Genomic DNA, 5345 nt, shown 5'->3' with positions numbered 1-5345 from the left:
GTCACCATAATGAATACTAGCTATTGTTATAGAGTTCTCTAAATGTAGGAGATTGGGAAAAATCTATAAGTTTTCCATCCCATTTAAGTTTCTATTTTTTTAAAATTGGTACATCCACATCCTCTGGGTTTCCCATGCATGTTTTAGCTGTAGGAAGATTTCCCTGAACCTGGAGATTTGGGACCCATGGAATGGGTACCACGCAGTATTACTTTAAAGGGTCTGCATTTGCTCACCCAACCTCACCAAAACTCTCAGCCCCAAGAGTGTCCAGCCTTATGTCTCATCCAGCTGTGGGTCTAGATGTGGTCAATCCAGGTTGCATCTCAGCCCCTGAACGAATTTTGTAAGAATTTCTCTCTCTTTCACTGTCTTTGTTTTGTTTTGTAATTTATTTTTATAATGGGGTTTAGCTGATTTCCAAGCTTTACACCCACTTGATTCACTTACAGAGAGATGTCAATAAATACTTTTTAAGATTAAAAAAAAAGTTGGTACATCCAGAAATAATATACCATGTAACCATTAAAGAGAAATAGGTTTCTATATAGAACTGGCTAAGAGATATTAAAAGAAGGATGTAGGATGTAGAAAGTATCAAGAGAATGCTACAATTTATATGAGAAACACATTAGAAAAAATATATGTAAATTTGGTCTGAACAAAACTTTTGTTAGTAAAGTGAGAGACTGAATTATTCAGCTCCAAAGAACAAGGGACATTTGCTGCTTCGAGCCACAAGGTGTTCTCAGGTGACTTAGAACCTAACTAGTGCCTGAGGATCAATCCTTGTGATGTGTAGTGGTCCTACAGCGGCACCCCACTAAAACCATTAAGTAAATACTGCTCTTCCAGGGACACACAATATAAGGACTGATCATTTAGTGCTGTAAGCACCCATGGCGTTTTTAAACTGTCACAGGGAGAAACTGAGACATTAGAAGAGTCTAACTGGCCCAAGGGTAACTCCCTGGGGAGCTAGACTCAGAAGCAGTTCATATCCGCTCCACCACACTGTCCTCAGAAAGCTGTTCAGATCAAATCTCATATCCGAATTAGACTACTGAATTGATAATGGGAAATTGTGCCTCAAAGGCCAACAGACAGCCAACTCTGGGGATACCAGCTGGTTTTATGTATGCTTTCAAGTACTTAATTGAGAATTGAAAGAAATCCTGCCCTGAAATGGCCAAGATGGGGTTTTGGCCCTCCAAAACTGAATTTTGTGCACACAGAGAAAGCCAGCAGAAAGCACTTTCTTATCATGTCAGTCAGTCTCCTGGATTCCCTTCCTGCAGGGTCTGCTGGAAGCAAGAGTGGTAAGAATTTTTCTCTTTTCTAAAATCAGATTAGCCAGAGAAAATATTTGCAGAGCTAGCTCCTTGGACCCTTTGAGTTGGAGTCTTCTAAATTGTTAAAATTTTAGAGAGCGCTCATCTTAAAATACTTTACCTATTTTAATTGGTATGCAGAAGCCCCCAAAGGCTTCAAAATTCCAAAATAGCCTCATTGAAAGATTTGTTGTAGAAGGCTAATGAAAGATTAATGATATAAAAGGTACCTAAAACAAACAAAGTTTAAGGATGACATAACTACTGCTTCCCTCTGTCCTCCTTTATTTGAGTACTCATCCTAGTAATCCTCTGTCTGGGTTGCCTTTCCACTCCGAAGAGACTATTAAATGGTTACTTTAGAAATGGGACCACCTGAGGCTGTAGGCGAGAGGCTGTAGGTGAAACTATTCAGATCAAAGGCCAAACTGAGGACCATAATTAAAGAATTTCTTAAACCCAGGGAGCATCCTCAAAAGTTTTTGTAAATGGATTACCAAGATGAGGGGCCACCAGTCTGACTAAACTCCTAAATTTAGCTGATATTCAGAGCCTGATGATAGAAAAAAAAAAAAAAATTTTTTTTTGACCTCCTCTGAGCTAAAATGAGGGAAGGAAAAGCATTCCAACGTAGGTGAATTGGTATGTCATTCCTTTGATAACATTAGGGGGGTCACCCAATTCTTTGAGGAATTAAAAACAGCTATCCTTGTTTTACAAATCTAGTCTTTACAGGACTAGAAATGTGAATCCAAAAACAATCCCAGCCTACCAATCCTTCTACCACTCCCTAAACCTCCCCTATTTATTTTAAAAGGCCTTTAAGTATTGAGAAAGGTCAATAGAGTCGTCATTATTTAAGTGTAATACTTGTACCTAGGTTTACTAGAAATCAAATAAGATCTTATTATTCCTGTTATTAAAATTTGTCAGCAAGAAATATAACTTGATAAGATGAAACTTTTAAGCAAATTAAATGTAAATGAGATAAGAGTGTTTTAGGACTGTCTACTTAAAATATTTTCTCTAGATTTTTGGTGACTTGAAACTGCTAAATGAAGTTAAATGATGGGAATTCATTGAATATTCAGATCATTTCCAAATAAGATACTGGAAAATTAATTGCTAAACAAGTCTAAGTTTACCTACTTTTGTCTTATTAGAGAAAAACTAAGATGTTTAGGTTCCTTGGACATGTCTTATACCCCACTGAGGAAAGAAATTAGGTTATAGAAATGTTATAAGTTTGCCAACCAGAATGTGCTGATAAGACAAACAGTTCATAATTGCTTACTTAGTTTTTGCTAGAAACTAAGATTTTTTAAGGTTAAGAATTCTAATTAAAATATGCAATTAAAACTATTAAAAATTAGTAAGTAAAATAAATATCTTTGTATCCAAGGAAAAAGAAGGTGTAAGGAATGGAAATGTTTTTTTGTTAAGCGAAAAGAAAGTAATTTTGTCCTAAAGCTGGTTATTTCTAAATGGGGAGGAAAATAAGGGACAAATTAATATGGATATAGAAAGTTGTAGAAGATTTGTGAGAAATAAAAGAATCTTTAGAAAGGAATACTATGTGTAGTCAGGGCTAAGGTTAGAATAAATTTAAGTAAGCAAATTTTAATGTTAATGTGGTACAAAACCTGACTTTGGTTTTCTCTCTGTTAAGAGGACAAAGTTTTCTTAAAATATTGATCGACTTTTTTTTTGGGGGGGGGAGGATTTTATTTGTTAAAGTTTTTATTGGAGTATAGTTGATTTACAATGTTGTGTTAGTTTCTGCTATACAGCAAAGTGAATCAGTTGTACATATACATATATCCACTCTTTTTTAGATTCTTTTCCCATATAGGCCATTACAGAGTATTGAGAAGAGTTCCCTGGGCTGTACAGTAGGTCCTTGTTAGTTATCTGTTTTATATATAGTAGTGTGTATATGTTAAACCCAATCTCCCAATTTATCCCTCCCCCCTTCCCCCCTGGTAACCATAAGTTCTTTAACTGGTAATCTGTTATAATTTTCTTTTGAAATCTTTTATTGTCACTTTGACTAAGTGAATAAGTACTATTCCACAGTGACCCATGATACTATTTGACCAGGTGTTTTGAAACCTTTTTGGTATTTTGACAAAATTTCCAAATATCAAATTCTAATTGAAGTTCTTTTGACCTCTAGCTAATTTTGGGATGCTTCAGAGAGGACCCCTGAAGCATCTCAGAGAGAGGAATAATAAACTAATTAGGCTTATTTGCTATGTTAAATTACATAGAAAGCATTGTCAAATGAGCGGCGACAAACCTTCTTAGGTTATATTGTATGGGTAAATATTATTAAAAAGATATTCTAGAAATTATATGGAATTTCTAAAAATCTGATATGTCCTGGTAAAATGTTATCAGTTATAATTCTAGTTATTATCTTTTTTTTAACATCTTTACTGGAGTATAATTGCTTTACAATGTTGTGTTAGTTTCTGCTATATAACAAAGTGAATCAGCTATATGTATACATATATCAAAAATATGGAATGCTTCGTGATTTGCGTGTCATCCTTGCACAGGGGCCATGCTAATCTTCTCTGTATCGTTCCAATTTTAGTATATATGCTGCTGAAGCAAGCACTCTAGTTATTATCTTAAATGTTGTATTCACAGCATTAATCAAGTTTCTTTGTTAATTGCATTGTAATCAGATCTTTAACTGTGCCTTTTAAAGTGTTTTGTCATTTATGGACCATTATTGTTTTATTTTGATGCTTTTGCAAAAAATGCTTCATCTTCAAGAAGAGTCAGAGAAATGACTTTTTGACAAGTACAGGTTTCTGATAACTTTCAGATCATACTGCTGAACTGGGTAAGAAATTAAAGAATTCTAATGGAAAACCTGATAGCTTCATAAAACTGTTAACAGAAGATTAAGATCAAGGATTAGTCACATAGGACTGAGTGAACTGATGAATATGGTATAATTTTTGGGTTTTGTCTGAAATACTACTGGTTTTAATCTGTGTTTTCCAGATATAAAGAAACCTTTCTCCTCAAGCTAATTATGACTTACAGCAATTTGGTAAATTATACCTTTGTAAGTAGAATTGAAACATTTATCTTTTCTCTCTACCTGATTCCTCCAGAAATTGGAAACTCTTATGTTCCCAGCAGGCTTGTCATCAGGTGAATAAGAAAGGCTGCCTCCTGGCAGGTGCAGGAATCTCGATATTTTGGGGAACTCAAGAGAGGAATCCACCCAAATCTATAGATATCACAAGCAGAATCTGATGGCAAACCAGATTGGTGTGGTTTTCCTGGACTTGAGAGGCCTTTTAAAAGTTCAGTTTGAGATTTCTTATAAAAAGTTCCAGCAGAGCCAACTTAAAAGAGCCTGTATGATCAATTACATTTATGTAAATGATCAGGCCAACTTTATTGAAACCAGACTTATTTTGCAAATAAGTCAGTCTTAATTTGGCTATATTTGGTAGAAATTAGGGCAATTTTAGAGGGGGAGAATTAAATCTCAGTGGACATTAAGTAGTAGTGTTATTGTTTTTGAGGGTTTTTTGCTGTGTGTGTTTATTGCCTAAGACTCACTGCTCAGATGGCTCCTTGTTGCTCTGTTACATTATTATAAAGTTTGTTCCTGAAGCTTATTAGCACAGTAATTTATCTTTGGATGAAGATCAGATGCCCCATGACCTGCAACCAGGAGATTATGCATCGTCACAGCTTTTTCAGTATGCCACTCTTCCTCCCTAACTGCAGGATACAGTTCACTTTTAAAGGGGTTAAGGTGACAGCCTTCTAAGGGTCTGAAGATGCAAGGAAAGGGCTAGATGGCAAACAGGTACACTTAATTTCCAATTATAAAATATTCCTGGTGTGAAATTTTAAAGTGATGGAGTTGGTAAGGCGAGGCTATGGTGAGGAATGTGAGGAAAGTTTTCTGGTACAGCAGCACTTGCCTAGGAGAGATAACAACTGAAGATGTGTTTCTTACAGCTGGCTCTGACCAGCTGA

The 5345-nt window shown here is 35.5% G+C and overlaps 1 non-coding gene across 1 annotated transcript; it reads right to left on the bottom strand.

The window, feature by feature from the left end:
• Positions 1–3848: 3848 nt before the first annotated feature.
• On the bottom strand, positions 3849–3954 carry LOC116752469. The gene has a single exon (XR_004349535.1). It is a non-coding gene; the product is annotated as a U6 spliceosomal RNA (small nuclear RNA).
• Positions 3955–5345: the final 1391 nt, after the last annotated feature.

The sequence above is a fragment of the Phocoena sinus genome, chromosome 3 (genome assembly GCF_008692025.1).
Source record: "Phocoena sinus isolate mPhoSin1 chromosome 3, mPhoSin1.pri, whole genome shotgun sequence".
Lineage (NCBI taxonomy): Eukaryota > Metazoa > Chordata > Mammalia > Artiodactyla > Phocoenidae > Phocoena > Phocoena sinus.
The sequence above is the reverse complement of the archived record's forward strand: the minus strand, read 5'-3'. Positions and strand labels throughout refer to the sequence as shown.